This window comes from Lissotriton helveticus, chromosome 6 (assembly GCF_964261635.1).
Source record: "Lissotriton helveticus chromosome 6, aLisHel1.1, whole genome shotgun sequence".
In the NCBI taxonomy this organism is placed as follows: Eukaryota; Metazoa; Chordata; class Amphibia; order Caudata; family Salamandridae; genus Lissotriton; species Lissotriton helveticus.
Window position 1 is genome coordinate 961857890 of NC_136067.1, and position 18910 is coordinate 961876799.

Consider the following 18910-nt stretch of genomic DNA (forward strand, 5'->3'; position numbering starts at 1 on the left):
GCATGGATTGGTGAGTAGCTACATGAGTGTCTATATGGGTTATTAGTTGTTTTTTTGAGTATCAGTATGAGTGTCTGTATGGTTTGGTAGGGGGTATTACTTAGCGCATAGATGCATAAATGAGTGACTCACTGTTTGTATGTGTTTTGACTGGACTGTATGGGTGGATGAGTGTGTTTATGGGTGTGTTAGTGAGTGAATGACTGTCTCAATAGTATCTTTATGAGTAACTACATATGTTTAAAACTAGTATATGTGAGTATTGATGTATCTAAGTGAGTATATGTGAGAATGAGAGATTGAAAGAGTTCCTGTATTAATAAGTATGTGTTTCTATAAGTGATTGTTTAAGAGAGTAAATATGTGAACGTTTCTTTAGAAGTAAGTGTAGTGGTGTGTGTTTAGTTGTATATGCAAGTAAATGGAAGTTTGATAGTTTATTTGCATGTGTGCGTATGTGTGTGAGTAAGTCTATGGATGAGTGTCGGTGTGTAACAGGATGTATAGGTGTATGAGTACATATGATGAGTGAGTACATGTATGAGTGACTATATAGAACTGCTGGTGAATGAGTGGATGTTTATGTAGATGTTGGAATTACTGAATAGGTTGTTGTAACTGGTATTGGTATCTCCATATTTTTTTAACATTTTAGTTTCTATTTTTGAATGTATGTATCAAAGATTATATTACGGTGAGAGGAGGTCTGCCACTCTTTCACAAGGATGATGTCATCATTAATGTCATCAGTGATGTCATTTGAGATGTCATCAGTGATGTCATGAGTGATGTCACTGACCATGTCATGAGAGATGTATTATGTGACCTCATCAGCAGTGAATTGCGGGTGCGCTAGTTATAGTTAGCTGAACTAACTATAACGGGGGAATTTCAATGGTTTTGTATTAGTGAAATGTCCAGCTAACTATAACATATGTGAAACCTATGGTTTTTTCAGTGAATTTCTAAGGTTTTTTAAATGCTAATTCCTAACTATAACGTGGCTGAAACCTATGGTTTTTTCAGTGAATTTCAAAGGTTTTGGAAATGATAATTTTTAAATGTATTAATTGTTATATCTTTTTTATACTGATTTACTACATTGTTTTAAACTATTTATTATTAGATATTTTATTTTTTAAATTACATTACATATTTTTAATATAAATAGAAAAAAAGTTTTGAAAAATATTGAAATTGTAATATTTGTTTTTTTATTTTATATTTTTTTCATTTATATATATTTTATATAGCAGGCAATGATATCCTATGAAAGGAAATTCAAGTTACTGGTAAGTACGGTTAAAATTACTTTTCAGGATCAGTACTGGGCTGAAAGATGCAGCACGGAGGTCTCGTGATAACAGGTGAGTAAATCGGAATTCGTAGTTCAGTTGATTTTAAAGGAATATTTTGCTCACTGGTGAAGGAAGAGGGTGGGGTCCGAGGTGACATGTGTGCAAACACGCCCTGTGGCTAATTTTAAGTTGGGGAATTAATTCCATTTCAATCCTAAGGTCCCCTGTGTGCCAACTAGCCCATCAGGTACCTCCAGTATGCGCCAGGGAGCTGCGTTGCAGAGAGGTGTTCAGAGGCCATGCCCCCTTTTTACAACTCTCTGCAACGCAGCTCCATGGCGCTTACTGGAGGTACCTGGTTGGCTAGTTGGCCCCTAGGGGACCTCTGGATTGAAGAGGAATTAAATCCTCAACTTAAAACGCGCCACAGGGCGTGCTTGCAAACATATCACCTCAAGCCCCGCCCCCTACCTTTACCACTGTGCAAACGCGCCCCGTAGTGCGTTCTAAGTTGGGGGATTAAGTCCCCTTGCATACTGGGGGTCCCTGGGGGACAACCTGCCCACCAGGAACCTCCACTATGCACCAGGGGGCTGCGTTGCAGAGAGGTGTAAAAAGGGGTATGTCCTCATTGATCTCTCTGCAACGCAGCCCCCTGGCACATACTGGAAGTTCCTGGTAGGCTAGTTGGCCCCCAGGGACCCCCAGTATTCAAGGAGAATTAGTTCCCCCTCTGCAAACACGCCAGGGGGCATGTTTAAAGAGAGGTGGAATGAGGGGGCGTGGCCTCCCCCCGATCCCATTTTTTAAAAATGTTCTTTTAAGAAGGAGGGCTGTGTAGCCCCCTTCTTTTTCTTTTTTTTTGGCCCTGGGGACCCCATCCCCCACGGCCTGCCTCCAAATTTTTAATAAAAAAAAAAAATTGGGAAGGGGGCTGTGTGGTCCCCCTCCCGAGGCCTTTTAGGGCCCCGGGGACCCCAACCCTCCGGGGCATGGCCTTTTAAAAAAAATATATATATTTTTTGGAGGGGGGGCTGTCTTGCCCCCCTCCTGTGGCCTCTTATGGCCCTGGGGACCCCATTCCCCAGGGCCGTTTTAAATATATATATATATATTTTTTTTCTTTGTGGAGGGGGCCGCGTGGCCCCCTCCTGGGCCACTACTAACCCCAGGGACCCCATCCCCTGGGGCTGGCCCTCTGCATTGGGGGCAGTGGGGGGGGTCCCCAATCCCCCCACGGTCCCAACCAGCTACCCACATCCTTCAGGAGCCGGCATTGCTTTTCCACATGGGGAGCAGCTAACATGCTGCTCCCCATGTGGAAAAGCAATCTGCTTTCCTATTTGGAAGCTTCCAAATAAGAAAGCAGTTTGCAATGACAGGCTCCTGCCCTGTCATTGCAAATGGCAGTGTCCCGGGGTGGGTACCCTGGGACACTGCAGGAGCCGGCCCTGGGTGTGGCGGTCCCCAGGGCCTCAGAAGGCTCCAGGAGGGGGGCCGTACGGTCCCCCTCCCACATCAATTTCAAGCCCCAGGGGGGTGGCAGGCCTCAGAGCCCCCAACCCAAATTTATGTAGCCCCGGGGGTGGCGGTCCCCGGGGCTGGGGGTGCCTGAGAGCCCCCCCCACCCAATTTCATTAAGGCCGCGGGTCGGTCCCCGGGGGTTGGGGGGCCTCAGAACCCCCCTTACATTATTATGCCAAGCCCCGGGGCGTGGCAGTCCCCGGGGCTTAAGGCCCCTTTGGGCCCCCCAATGTCATTTATTCAGGTTTATGTTTATGTTTATGCAATTTATAGAGCGCACAACTACCCAAAGGTGTCTCGGCGATAAGGACTAGACAAGATAGGTAAGAGAGAAAGTTCAAGAGTTACTGATTGAAAAGCCATGTTTTTTTCTGCTTCCTGAAGGTGAGCAATGTGGGGCTAATTTTTATTTGAAAGGGGAGCTTGTTCCAGAGTTTGGACGTAGCACAGAGAAATTATCTGTCGCCCCAAGAGACTTTCTTCGTGCTTGGGACGATCAGGAGATTGGCAGTGGAGGATCGTAATTGTCTGGGAGGATTGTAGGGACAAAATGATTGTTTAAGGAAGTCAGGTCCAGGGGAGTGAATGGCCTTATAAGCAATGCAGAGTGCCTTGAACTTGGTTCTATTTCTGATTGGTAGCCAGTGGAGTTGTTGTATTACTTTGGAGATGGGACTGAATTTGGGAGTGCCTGTTAGTAGCCTGGCTGCTGCATTCTGTATCAACTGAAATTTGTTGAGAACTCTTTCTTGTGCATTAACAAATAAACTGTTGCAGTAATCCACTTTGGACATAATGAGAGTACTAATTAGGGTTTTTGTGGCTGATGAAGGGAGGTATGGGAGAAGTTTTTTTTATGATTTTTATAGTGTGGAAGGCTGAGGAAACTACAGAATTGGCATGATGCATAAATGTAAGTTTGGTGTTGAAGATGACCCCGAGGTTTCTGACCTTTGAGACTGGGACAGGGGGAGGCCCTATGTCTGCTGGCAACCATTGGGGGGACCATGGCGGTGTAAGGTTGCCAAAGATCATCACCTCGGTCTTGCTGAAATTCAGTCTAAGGGAGTTGTTCGTCATCCAGGAGCTAATGGCAATCATTCCCGTCTGAAAGTTGGCAGCAACCCTAGCGCCATTGTTGTGTATTGCTAAGACTAATTGGGTATCGTCAGTGTAGGATGTAACACCAGGGTTATAGGTTTTGATGACCCTCGCCAAGTCTGACACGTAGATGTTAAATAGTGCCGGGCTTAGCGAGGATCCCTGGGGTACCCCAATGGGAAAAGTGAATGATGGGGAAGTGAAAGTGGCAAGTTTGACTGATTGTGATCGGTTAGCCAGGAAGGATGCGACTGAATATACTTGGCCCTGTGACCGATGCCCAGAGCAGTGACACGGTCGATCAGAGTAGCGTGGTCGACCGTGTCAAATGCTGCTGAGAGATCCAGCAGGACGAGAACTGCGCCTCCTTCCAAATCCAAGATTTTTTTTATTTCATCGGAGGCTTTGATGAGGGCAGTTTCCGTGCCATGTCCCTTTCTGAAGCCAAACTGACTGTCATCTAATAGCTGGTGTTGCTCGATGAAATGGGCCAATTGTCTGTTCATAACATTTTCCGTAATTTTTGCAGGTAGAGGCAGGGAGGCAATAGGTCTGTAACCGGCTGTGTCTGAGGGGTCGAGATTGGCTTTTTTGATAAGAGGTTTAATGACCGTCTTTTTCCAGATGGACGGGTATACGCCAGTTTTGAAAATAGAGTTTAGAATAATGGCTAGATTGTGTCCTATTATATCCGGGTTAATTTTCAGCGTGTATGGGGGGCATGGATCTTCCGGGGAGCCGGATTTCATAGAAGAGATGAGTTGGGTGATGAAGTCAGAGGAGACTTGGCTGAATTCATCAAAGGTAGGAGAAGTGTGGGTAGTAGTGGAGTCTGAGGAGAAAGGTGTGTGGATGGTAGTGTGGTCTGTAGAGATCGGGAAGGTTGTGGAGATGTTGGAGTCATTTGTGTAAGCTATAGGGTTACTGGGGGCAAAGTTGTTGTAGATGGTGCAGACTTTCTGTTGGAAGTATGCCACTAGTGAGTCACAGAGTGATTGGGTGGCAGTGATTGGCGATATTGATCCTTGTCCAGAGAGTCTGGATACCACTTGGAAAAGCTGTTTGGGAGAGTTTTTGCTGATTCAATTTGGTTTCAGAAGAAGTTGCTTTTGGTTGCAATCCGAAGACGTTTGTAATCTTCCAGGGATTGTTTATAAATAGCTTTATGGGAAGGATCATAGTAAAGATGCCAGTGATGTTCTAGTTGTCGGCATTTTGTTTTTGCGCATCTAAGGGTCTTTGTGAACCAAGGTGCATAGGCAGTCCTTCAATTACTAGATCTGGATTTAATGGGTACTGTTTTATTGACCGTGTTATTTATCCACTGAGTAAATAGATTAGCTGCTCCGTCGGGGTCGCTAGGGGAAAAATTAGGCTGAGATGTGTGTAAGGTGGATTGAAATTCAAGGGGGTCAATGTTACTCCAGGATTTGAACTGCCTGGGGAGAAGGGGTTTAATGTAAGGGAAAGGATTGTTGTTTTGTTGAAAGTCAAAGAGTACTACATAATGGTCAGACCATGGTAGTGGTAAAATATTCCCTAGGACTAAACATTGGAGATTGGAAAAGAGTCAATCTAAGGTGTGTCCTGCAGAGTGGGTGGGGGAGGTGACTCTTTGTGTGAGGCCTACCGCCTCTAATTCAGCTAGGAGAGCTATAGTGCCCCCAGGATTTGGACCACCCAGAGGCTTAAAGAAACAAACTACATTTTTTTTTATCGGCAGGATGCACGCATCCTACGTGCATCCCGCGATTTTTTAAATAAAAAGTAATTTTTTGGCCTTGTGGGACCCCCTGAGCAGGCCTAGGGGGTCAGGGTGTTTCTACCCTGCCCCCTTCTCATGTTTTGCGAGGTTTTATTTTAGGTTTCTCGTGCCGTGGTTCTACCAAGACACAAGTTGGCTGCCAACACTTCCTGGTTTAGAATGTTGACAGACAGTTGACAGCCAGTTAGCATGCAGCTCGTGCTCGTAGGGGGACGCGTATGATCCTCGGAGGATACGCGTACCCTACTTCGTCCATAGATATATCTATGATTTTACTTTTGATTTTCTCCGGAACTACTGCACAGATTTACACCATTTAAGAAGCGTGATCTGTGAACCAAACTCTACCTTTTTGCCAAACTTGGTGTCATTCCGTTCAGCAGTTCGGGCTCTAGCCGTGTCTAAAGGTCCCTATGGAAAATTGTATGGGGAAAACATGTTTGGGACCCCCCTTTTTCTCGGCCCCTACTTGACGAATCATCCCGAAACTTTCAGGATAGATGCAGAGCGAAGCACCCCATCTTATGTTGCGGATTTCCTATGGAAACTAGGTCCTAACTATAACTACCTACTGATGACCGCCAGTAGGTAATATATCTAAATATAAATATATATATATATATATATATATATATATATATATATATATCAACACGGTCAGGAAAAGCACAATTGAGAAAGGCCACAGGAAGCTTATATTCAAACGTTCATTTATTGTGCACTCGAACACTTGCCAGCAATCCAAACACCAAACAGCAGGCTTCCGTGTAAATTACTCTGCCAGACGCGTTTCAGGAAATACATTCCTTTCCTCAGTGGCATGATCAAATGTGTAAGCGTCGCTTTGATTTTCAATTTAAAACACCTGCCCAGGTGGGCGTGGCATACCCAATGCCTCCTGGTGTTTGTAGTTCGTGTTTCCAAGTGGATGCGATGCTTGCCCACCAAAATAAAAAGACAATTATTAAACCACAGTGGGTAGATGCACAGTGTCTCGTGTTAGGGCTGCTCTGCTTTTCAGTTTTCAAATGCGAACGTTTTGCAGGCCCCAGTCCTGAATTGCAGCCTGCAATGCTTCCTTCTGAAAATTTCGGGCTTTGAAATTCGAGCCAGAACAGACCTGCTAGAGCACAGTGAGCCTTCCTCGTTAGGCGTGCAAAGCCCCTCAAATCAACACGGTCAGGAAAAGCACAATTGAGAAAGGCCACAGGAAGCTTAAATTCAAACGTTCATTTATTGTGCACTCGAACACTTGCCAGCAATCCAAACGCCAAACAGCAGGCTTCCGTGTAAATTACTCTGCCAGACGCGTTTCAGGAAATACATTCCTTTCCTCAGTGGCATGATCAAATGTGTAAGCGTCGCTTTGATTTTCAATTTAAAACACCTGCCCAGGTGGGCGTGGCATACCCAATGCCTCCTGGTGTTTGTAGTTCGTGTTTCCAAGTGGATGCGATGCTTGCCCACCAAAATAAAAAGACAATTATTAAACCACAGTGGGTAGATGCACAGTGTCTCGTGTTAGGGCTGCTCTGCTTTTCAGTTTTCAAATGCGAACGTTTTGCAGGCCCCAGTCCTGAATTGCAGCATGCAATGCTTCCTTCTGAAAATGTCGGGCTTTGAAATTCGAGCCAGAACAGACCTGCTAGAGCACAGTGAGCCTTCCTCGTTAGGCGTGCAAAGCCCCTCAAATCAACACGGTCAGGAAAAGCACAATTGAGAAAGGCCACAGGAAGCTTAAATTCAAACGTTCATTTATTGTGCACTCGAACACTTGCCAGAAGGAAGCATTGCAGGCTGCAATTCAGGACTGGGGCCTGCAAAACGTTCGCATTTAAAAACTGAAAAGCAGAGCAGCCCTAACACGAGACACTGTGCATCTACCCACTGTGGTTTAATAATTGTCTTTTTATTTTGGTGGGCAAGCATCGCATCCACTTGGAAACACGAACTACAAACACCAGGAGGCATTGGGTATGCCACGCCCACCTGGGCAGGTGTTTTAAATTGAAAATCAAAGCGACGCTTACACATTTGATCATGCCACTGAGGAAAGGAATGTATTTCCTGAAACGCGTCTGGCAGAGTAATTTACACGGAAGCCTGCTGTTTGGTGTTTGGATTGCTGGCAAGTGTTCGAGTGCACAATAAATGAACGTTTGAATTTAAGCTTCCTGTGGCCTTTCTCAATTGTGCTTTTCCTGACCGTGTTGATTTGAGGGGCTTTGCACGCCTAAGGAGGAAGGCTCACTGTGCTCTAGCAGGTCTGTTCTGGCTCGAATTTCAAAGCCCGAAATTTTCAGAAGGAAGCATTGCAGGCTGCAATTCAGGACTGGGGCCTGCAAAACGTTCGCATTTGAAAACTGAAAAGCAGAGCAGCCCTAACACGAGACACTGTGCATCTACCCACTGTGGTTTAATAATTGTCTTTTTATTTTGGTGGGCAAGCATCGCATCCACTTGGAAACACGAACTACAAACACCAGGAGGCATTGGGTATGCCACGCCCACCTGGGCAGGTGTTTTAAATTGAAAATCAAAGCGACGCTTACACATTTGATCATGCCACTGAGGAAAGGAATGTATTTCCTGAAACGCGTCTGGCAGAGTAATTTACACGGAAGCCTGCTGTTTGGTGTTTGGATTGCTGGCAAGTGTTCGAGTGCACAATAAATGAACGTTTGAATTTAAGCTTCCTGTGGCCTTTCTCAATTGTGCTTTTCCTGACCGTGTTGATATATATATATATATATATATATATATATATATATATATCTCGAGCTCCGTGGTTCCAAAAAACCAATAGAAAAGCACTCGCAGCAGGTTAAACTTCGTTTTCAAGTTTTATTGCGCAAAATAATCTCAAAACAGACGCGTTTCAGCTCTTGCCTTCGTCAGTGTCAGCTGGCGGCGACAAGGCGGAAGTGTAATAAAGCAAAACCATTGAAACAAACAATGGACCACTTTCTGCAATGTATGAGCGCCATCTTTGAATGGTTGATTACCCAAATTATTCAAAACAAAAACAATCAAGCAATGTTTGAACTGGTCAACACAAACCGAATATTAAGCAGACCGACTACATTAGTTGGACAATTATTTACATGCTATATACACGATATTTACATTATTGAGCCCTGGATGGGCTGATTCATCGTGTTTGCTGATATAAACAACTCGTTCTCTGTAAGTCAACCAGACCCACATTGCACTAAATCAATTCACACTCTCATTGGGAAAGGGCATCTGTAGGCTAATTCCAATCATCTAACCTATAACCAATGTTCTTTATTTACAATTATGGCCTGGATGGCCCATTCTGTGTATTATTAATGACATGCATTCCCATCCATACACTTTAGCTTAAATAACCTAATGTCCTAGATTAATTTCGGATTCAAATGCCCGACCACCAACAGAAATTTCATTATAATTCTTAAATAAAGCAAAATATTCTCAGGTAAAGACACTTATATTTTCAGCCCTATTGTTATCGATTACTGTTTCTCAAAGGTGTGATAAAAGTGCCTCCCCTGCGTTCAGACCTCCGGGTGACTTTGTTTGGAGGTCCACAATGTATCTGGACTCCAGACGCCTAAGCTTCATTTTCAGGTCCCCGCCCCTTATGTTTTGTGGGACACAATCTAAGCTAAAGAAGCTTAGGAGGGTCCTGTCACTGTTGTGACATAAGGCAAAATGTCGGGCCATCGGATAGCTCTCATCTTTGTTTGCGATGGCCCTTTGATGTTCCAGAACCCGTAATTTAACCGCCTTAATGGTGCTCCCCACGTATCTAAGTCCGCAGGGGCATGTTAGACAGTAAACCACAAATGTGGTTGACCGAGTAATAAACTTGCTAATCCTGATCTTGGTGTTTTTATGTGGCACATGATAGGATAATACTCTCTGGCTGGTACTACATGCCTTGCATTTCCCACATGGGTATGACCCATGCATGGCCTGTAGGTCTCCTTTAGGTTTCTCTCTCGCAAGGTGACTTGTGACCAACCTATCTTTTAATGATCTTATTCTTCTAAAGGTGATCATGGGATGTTTTTGTAAATCCTTCCCTATTACGGGGTCGGATCTCAAAATTCCCCAATTTTTGGACATGATCGCTCGAATTCTATTCGCTGCCACCAAATAGTTCGTTATCAGTCTAATAATGCCACTCCCACCTTTGGTTGTTGCCATCCTCTTGTCAGTCAGCAGGGTTTTCCTATCAATAGCTTTCACCTTGTGTTCAGCTTGTTGGAGTGTTTTTCCGGAGTAACCGCGTGCTTTGAAGCGTGTTACGCTTCTGCAGGCAGCCTCCGTAAAGTCATTGTCCAGAGAACTGTTGCGCTTTATCCTCAACAGTTCCCCGTAGGGGATACTCTTAACCAGGGAGGCTGGATGGCTGCTTCGCCCATGGAGGACAGAGTTACCTGCCGTCTCTTTTCTAAAGAGGGCAGTCTGAATTGTACCAGAATCAACGAAGACCCTTAGGTCTAGGAAACTCACTTCAGTTTTACTAGTATAGTATGTGAATTGCAGATTTAAATCATTCTGATTGAGTGTCTGTATATACTCTAAGGCTGAAGACTCTGACCCTCTCCAAATGAGGAAAAGGTCGTCAATGTACCTTCTCCAGCATATTATTTTGTCAACCCAATCAGTTTTGTCATCCGCCCAGGCTACCTGCTTCTCCCACCAGGCCACAAATAAATTTGCGTTAGGGGGTTGGCGAAGCAGGTACCCATGGCAGTCCCCCTGACTTGTCTATATCGTTGATTCTGAAAGACAAAGATGTTATTCATTAAGCAAAAGGACATGAATTCCAAAATCATTCTGCTGTGTTCCAGGTGGCGTGCCGGACGTAGATTCAAAAAAGTCTTAGTAGCTGCAATCCCATCACAGTGACTGATGCTCGTATAGAGGCTTGAAATGTCCATTGTTATCATTATAAAATCATCCTCCCACTCCACATCCTGTATCTGTCTGAGGAAATCCTTAGTGTCCTTAGTATATGAGCTCAGCTGAGCTACCCAAGGAGCCAAGAAAGAGTCAATAAATCTCGACATGTTCTCGGTCAATCCTCCTATGGATGACACAATCGGTCTCCCTGGTGGTTGTGTGGCATCTTTGTGTATTTTCGGGAGGTGATAAAAGCTTGGAAGTCTGGGCTGTTTGCTTTGTAGAAAGATATACTCCTCCCTTCCCAGTATGCCCTTTCCATGCCATTTGTCAATGAGAGAATGATAACTACGGATGCTGTCCAAGTATTCTTTCTCAGTTGCTGGCATATAATTGTTCTGGTCCTGTAGTTGACGTAGGGCTTCCTTGCAATAGTTTTCTCGACTCTGGATAACCACGTTTCCGCCCTTATCCGACGGCTTGATTATTATTGAGTCATCTTGTTCAAGGTTAGATATGGCCTCTCTTTGCTGGAATGAGAGGTTCCACTTAATTTTCCCTTTTTGGTCTTCTTCAAGTTTAGATAAGTTTTGTAGATCCTTGAATAACGGCTTCAGAGAAAATGTCCATTGCATCAGTTGGTGTTTGGGGGAGGAAGCGAGAGGTCGGCTTAAAAGTACTATGTTCACCTACTTGGCTTATGCCTATGGAAGTGCCTCTTTCAACCACGTCCATTGGTGGAACAGTCTGGGAACCACTTTCTTCTAACAGGTCCTCCAGTACGGCCATACTCTCAAGATCGCTAATGCTCATCTCCATTGGATCAGATTGAGTTATGCCGCCCACCCTCGGTGAAGTCACAGTGTCTTTCAAAGCCTTTTGTTTAAAGTACTTCCAGAGTTTTAATTTTCGGACAAATAGGAACAGGTCTATACGGGTCTGCGCATATTCATAGCGGCCCGTTGGACAAAATGTCAGCCCTAGCTTCAAGACACTTTCTTCATTCTCTGTAAGGGCTCGTTGTGTGAGATTAATTATGTTCAAGTTCTCCTTCAGTTCCTCTTGGTCTTGGCTTGCCGACTCCTCAACTTTCCTGGTGCCTCGCCCTCTGTCTCCTCCCACCGCGCCTTGTGATGCGTCTCCGCTTGCGACTGAGGATTGATCCGGGGGACGCTTTTTTCCATCCCTCAGCCAATTCTGGCGGATTAGATCGCATTCCTCGCGAAAAGAAGGCGGCTCGCATCTCGATCTGGTTCCTTGTTCTGTGCCTGTTCTCTCTTCTTCAGATTGCTCCGCGCTCGTGGCTTCGGATTCAGAAGTTTCTCTAGACACAGGTGGTTTTTGTCGTCTTGCTCTTAGATCACGGCGAGGTGCGTCGTATTTTCGCGCAAACGTTAATATCCTCCCTTGTTCATAATCGCGAGCATCGCTTTCAAACTTCTGTTGTTTTCTCAGTTGTATCATTTTCTCATAGCCAGTAAGTCTTTTTTTCATAGATTCCTTTTCCTTATCTAATTGTTCTTGATCCGTCAATTCCACGATCTCCTTCTCTAGTGCATCAATGTCCTGCAATGCTCTCTCCCTGTCTTTCCAGGCAAACTTAATGAGGAGTATCAGCATTCCCTCACAGGAGTGTGCTGTATATTCGGCCCATTGGTTTAACAGTTCAGGGTCCGGATTTTCGTTTGCCGGAATTGTATAGATACGGAGACCGCGTGGGACCCTCTTAACCTCCACGTAGTGTTGCAGTGAGGTGGCCTCCCACCACGTACGTGTTTCTCTCTCGTATAGTCTCTCCAATAAATGGTATTTATCTTTAAGTACAGTTTGGGCTGTGTCAACTACCTGTGAGGTGTCCCGTGCCTGAGGCCCCGGTCGTCCTCCAAAAATGCCACTTGCCGCCTCCCGGCGCGCTGTATCGCTGAACATTTGTTGTGTTAATGAGTTCACTTAGATTGGTTGCGCAGCCTGCTTCAATCGTGCCAACTAGATTTGAAGAAAGTCGGGTATCTCCTACCTCGTTCGGTCCGTCTTCGTTACACGGGTAAACCGCTGCAGCAGTCCGTGACCCTCAGGACTGGTCCAGGTAATGCCGACTTCTCCTGGCGGTGCGTTCTCCTTTTCTCGTTTTCGCCGCTCCAACCTCGCCTACTGGAGACCGCACTCAGCCGAGTGGGTGCTGATTCAAACGGCGGCGTACCGTTTCGTAAATCTCGAGCTCCGTGGTTCCAAAAAACCAATAGAAAAGCACTCGCAGCAGGTTAAACTTCGTTTTCAAGTTTTATTGCACAAAATAATCTCAAAACAGACCCGTTTCAGCTCTTGCCTTCGTCAGTGTCATCTGGCGGCGACAAGGCGGAAGTGTAATAAAGCAAAACCATTGAAACAAACAATGGACCACTTTCTGCAATGTATGAGCGCCATCTTTGAATGGTTGATTACCCAAATTATTCAAAACAAAAACAATCAAGCAATGTTTGAACTGGTCAACACAAACCGAATATTAAGCAGACCGACTACATTAGTTGGACAATTATTTACATACTATATACACGATATTTACATTATTGAGCCCTGGATGGGCTGATTCATCGTGTTTGCTGATATAAACAACTCGTTCTCTGTAAGTCAACCAGACCCACATTGCACTAAATCAATACACACTCTCATTGGGAAAGGGCATCTGTAGGCTAATTCCAATCATCTAACCTATAACCAATGTTCTTTATTTACAATTATGGCCTATATATATTCACCACCAAAAGAAATTATACTCGCACTCCACCAGGAAATCAGTTCGTAGCAGGTTTATTTATGTGCCATTACAGCACACAGCCTTTACCTACGCGTTTCGATCTTACGATCTTGATCACGGTTACAAACATTTGTCCATTGTTTGTTTCTACCTTTTATACCAGTCAATCGTAGCAGCCCTATTATGAGGCATTATGGTACTAGTAGTTACTATTTACAATTCATACATCATTCAAAGAGCGTGGTATATGGGATGACTTTGGTGACGAATATATATATATATATATATATATATATATATATATATATATATATATATATATATATATATATATATATATATATATATTACCTACTGGCGGTCGCCAGTAGGTATATATAGTTAGGATTTTTTCTTTATGGGATTTTTGAAAATTCTATGTCTAATAACTTTGGCGTTTGTGGACGGAATTGGATGACATTTTCTGGAAAATGGAACATTTTGTTTCTGAGCAGCCCCTGAAGATTTGGGGGGTGTTCGTCCAGGGGGGACCGAGAAAAAAGGGGGGTCCCAAAACGTGTTTTTAACATTGAGTTTTCCATAGGGCGGTTGGCCTCACTTTTAGCCCGAACGACTGAATGGATTTGCACGAAACTTGGCAAAATTGTAGGGACTGGTAGCCCGATGTGCCTTTTGTAGGTCTCAATATATGTGCTCCAGTGGATTTTGAGAAATTAACGTTTAAAAAAAGATATATATCTGTAACAGCGGACCGGGCAGCTCCCCGGTTCGCGGACCGGGGCGCGTACCAGAACTTCGCGTAGCGAAGCTGATTGGCTCTCCGGCGTCTGTCAACATTCTAAACAGTCCGGAGCGGCCGCCATCTTGTCTCTCGGTAGGATCGAGAGACAAGAGGAGGCCAAAACAAAGGGGGAAATAACCATAAGGGGGCATAGTAGATCCTCCCTGACCCCCTAGGTTTAATGTGGAGGCTTTAAAAGGGCCCCGTGGGGCAAAACAAATTTAAAAAAAATTTGTTTTTTTTCGTGGGTAGCGCCCGGTCCGCGAACCGGGAAGCGTTCTGGGCAGCGTACTGCAATGGAAAATGAATGAGAGACTTTTCAAATGCAGTATGTTAATTGATTGTTGGTTTTGTTGATTATTTTTTATTTTTTTTTATTTTTTAAGCAATTATTTATTATTGTGATTGTGTTTGAAAATGTAATAACATTTCTAACATATAACTAGTTTATGAATTACATATAAAAATGATTAAAGACTCAAACAATTTTTTAATATTACATACAATTTTATTTTTCAGATTGTTTTTCAAAATTTAATAGAACGTCTAGCATTTGACTGTCCGGTATGTCCTCTTGTTGAGTGAACATAAGTTCCCACATTTGACCGTCATCATAATGAAGTAAATGATCCACAGATTCTACACATTGAACTAATTCATGGTCCCGTGATTCATCCATGAAATCTGAGTCATCATTGTCCTCAATATCTTTTTCTGTGTTGTTCTCCAGAACAATTTCGAAGGAAACATTCTGCTCACCTTCCATTTTATTGCTGTAATTTGCATAAAAAATAAATATATCAGTAGAGATAGGGCACTGTTGGGTTTAAGTTCAGACAGGTACTTGTGAGTTTATAACAGAGAAGTAATCTATGGGCACTGTATGGTTTCAGGTGTGAAGTAGTACTATTAAAAAGTGCCTGTGAAGAAGCCTAAGTAAATTCATAATTATACCACAGAAACCTAAATCAATCCATAATTAAAATAAAGAAGCCTTTCTCAATGTCTAACTCTTACAGAGGGATAGTATATAACTATCTGAAAATGTTTTCAAATTTATAAAATAATATCTCACCTTCTAAAAACAAGTTTAAGTTGTGAGTGAAAATGATCTTGCAATGTAGTTCAGGAAGTAGTAGTCAAAATGGCTGTGTTTCTCTCTCTTCCTTTATATATATTCAGGTACATAACCAATCAAATGTCAGGTAAAAAAAGTAGAAAATGAAAGTAACATTTTCATTGGTTGTCAATTCCAACACTTCAGATGTGTTTTGTGAAGTAATTTACCTCAGGGTATTTAGAGAGGTCTACAGGCTAAATGACTAAATGGAATTCCAATCAAATTTGTGAAAATGGTAGGGATTGGTATGTAGTATGAGCTAATCTATTTTTGGTGAAATTGTCTCCAGTGGCTTTTCTGTGAACTACTTTCCCACTTTTTTTGATGGTGCGCTTCCCAGGGAGCGACCCGGTACGCGAACCGTTGAGCGCCTCGGTTCGCGGACCTTAAGCGTTCCGGGAGTCCACCATTTTGTTTTTCGGTCGAATTAAGATACAAGATGGAGGGTAAATAATGTTCAGAATGGGTAGAAGGGGGCACGGTAGAGTTATCTTGACCCCCTAGGTTTTGTGAGGGTGGCTGAGGATGCTTATATGTGCGAAAAAAAAACATTTTTTAAAAAAATTTCGCGAGGTTAGCTCCCGGTTCGCGTACCGGGTAGCGCCCCAGGGAGCGTATTTTGTTGAAAATTAGTGAAAAATGTTAGAGTAAAATAATAATTGTGAGTGATTAGATGTAGGGTAGCTCTGAGAAGAGCTTTTGGGTTTATGGTACATTTAGGTACTTATAAGTAGGTACCAATGCACATTCTTAAATTCAGAGTGAAAACTCTGTTGCCCTCATCTGAGAAGTGAACTCCATCTCCTCTGTAGATATCTTGCATGTAGTAACGCAAGTTATTGTTGTACAGGGAGCCCATTCCATGGTCTCTCATGTAAGCTGAAACAGATTTGTTTACATGCTTCCTCGACTTCTCAATTTGTGGACTAAATTGCTTGGACCACCTCCATTTCTGTCTTTGGCATATATTTGAATATACCAAGGCAGTCTGAGGAAAAAGTGCCATTACTTGCTCAAAGGTGTCCTTTAAAAGCATTTCCAGACCTACACCAGTCAAAGTGCCCAAGTCATTACCTCCACAGTGCACAATAAACAGGTCAGGTTTGGGCAAATGCATAAAGGTTTTCACCAATGGTATCAATTGGTGACATTTTAATCCTCTGTGGCCAAACCACTTAATTTCCACATCTTGTAAATTGAGGTTAGGTAATTTCCTGTTTTCAACGTACCTTTGAGCCCAGTGAATATAACTATGTCCAACAATCCAGACAGAAAACATGGTGAGAGAAGGTTCTCCTGCAGTCAGATGAAGTGTGGCAATGAAATGGCAGTTGAAAAAATGAGAGTGTAAAATGAAAAAAAACTGTGGAGTTTCTGTGTTCATGAAGCAGTAACAGTGATTGGTGGATTTTGATTGCTGAAAACAGAAAGTTAGGGTGCACAGATGTGTTCTTTGAAAGATGTATTTTGAGTGGTCAATAAAAAATCATTAAATGAAAGAATGCACTGGATATGCAGGTGCACTGAGAGTTCAGAGTTCAATTGCAACATTGTTGTGTGAACTTGCAAACAACAGAGGTCTTCCAAGAGGTGGTTGCCATGCAGATAAGGCAGAAATGGCAGAGGGGGGATGGGTTTTCATTTGAAAAAAAGTGAGGGAAGACTTTTCATTGGTTGACATGAGAGATATGTGTGAAGAATTACAGCATTTCTGTGCTTTTGATAGCTGCAGACTCTGGAGTGCATACCTTTTGCTCTGCTGAAGACAAATTGGTGTGTTTCTGAGACTGTTTTCAAACTCAAAGTATTTGCTAAGGTGAGAAAATATTTCTTTAATTTAGATAGAGAATAGTGTGCTTTAAGGAGAAAATTATGAATTATGTGGCGCAAATTGCTTGTAAATATGCTCCCACCTGTGCATGGAAAATTTAGATTTTGAATGTTTGTGTTACATAGCCATGTTAAAAGTGATACAAACATGCTGCAAAGGCAATCAAAAAACGCTTTCATGTGTCTTAAGGACATTTTAAGTCATTTTCCCATGTGCAGTGTTTTGAAATTATGATTTGAAAATCGTTTTTGGGGAAAAGGAATTGTTTTTAAATTTATGACAAGGACATAATGGTGTATGCTTCTTTATAAGGCAATTGACTGTCCCTGATGTTATTTTTCCCATTTTAATGTAAGACCTTTCTCTGTGGCGCAAATTGCTTGTAAATATGCTCCCACCTGTGCATGGTAAATTTAGATTTTAAATGTTTGTGTTACATAGCCATGTTAAAAGTGACCCAACCATGCTGGAAAGGTAATCAAAAAACGCTTTCATGTGTCTTAAGGACATTTTAAGTCATTTTCCCATGTGCAGTGTTTTGAAATTATGATTTGAAAATCGTTTTTGGGGAAAATGAATTGTTTTTAAATTTATGAGAAGGACATAATGGTGTATGCTTCTTTATAAGGCAATTGACTGTCCCTGATGTTATTTTTCCCATTTTAATGTAAGACCTTTCTCTGTGGCGCAAATTGCTTGTAAATATGCTCCCACCTGTGCATGGTAAATTTAGATTTTGAATGTTTGTGTTACGTAGCCATGTTAAAAGTGACCCAACCATGCTGGAAAGGTAATCAAAAAACGCTTTTATGTGTCTTAAGGACATTTTAAGTAATTTTCCCATGTGCAGTGTTTTGAAATTATGATTTGAAAATCGTTTTTGAGGTAAAGGAATGTTGTTAAAATTTATGTGCGCCATATGCCCCCAAATTTCTTTTTCAGCGGTGCAGCAGGGTGTTATTGAGACACCCCTGCACCTTTGGAAAAATTCCTATTTTGTGATGAGCTAATTGCTAATCGCAAATTGCAACCTTCATTCCTATGAGCGTCCTAGCCCATGGAAATGAATGGGTAATTTGCAATTAGCAATTTGCTCATTGCAAATTAGGAATGGTAAAGAATCGCTATTTATTCCTTAAAATTCGCTATTTTGGAAATGCAAAATAGTTATATGATACATATGGCGGTTGATGTCTAACAAGATAAGAAGCTTAGGGATACATTTATGATGACTGGCGCAATGAAGTGGACATCACTTACTTCATTGGTAGAGCTTTACATGTATTATCTCCTCTGTATTCTTCATCAAGCGTAACTTTAATCTGCAATCCTGAGTAGGCCTCACCTTAAACAAACCTCTGGATAGGCCACATCTTATTGTCATCCTGAATTAATCATTTAAAATGCTAGGGACAGATTTATGATAGGTGTATGCCTCTTTTGCGCCACTTAGAAAACACTGTCCATGGGGAAATGACTTAAAATGTCCTTAAGACACATGAATGTGTTTTTTTAAAACGTTTGCAATTTTTTTGGGTCACTTTTAACATGGCTATGTGACTCAAACAGTCAAAATCTAAATTCGCAATGCACAGGTGGGAGCATATTTACAAGGAATGTGCTCCATGGGGAAAGGTCTTATAATGTAATATGGGAAAAATGACATCAGAGACACTGAAATGCCTTATAGAGAAGCATACACCATTATGTCCTTGTCATAAATTTGCAAACCATTACTTTTCCCCAAAAACGATTTTCAAATCATAATTTGAAAACACTGCACATGTGGAAATGACTTAAAATGTCCTTAATTCAAAATTTGCTATTCCTTATTTTGCA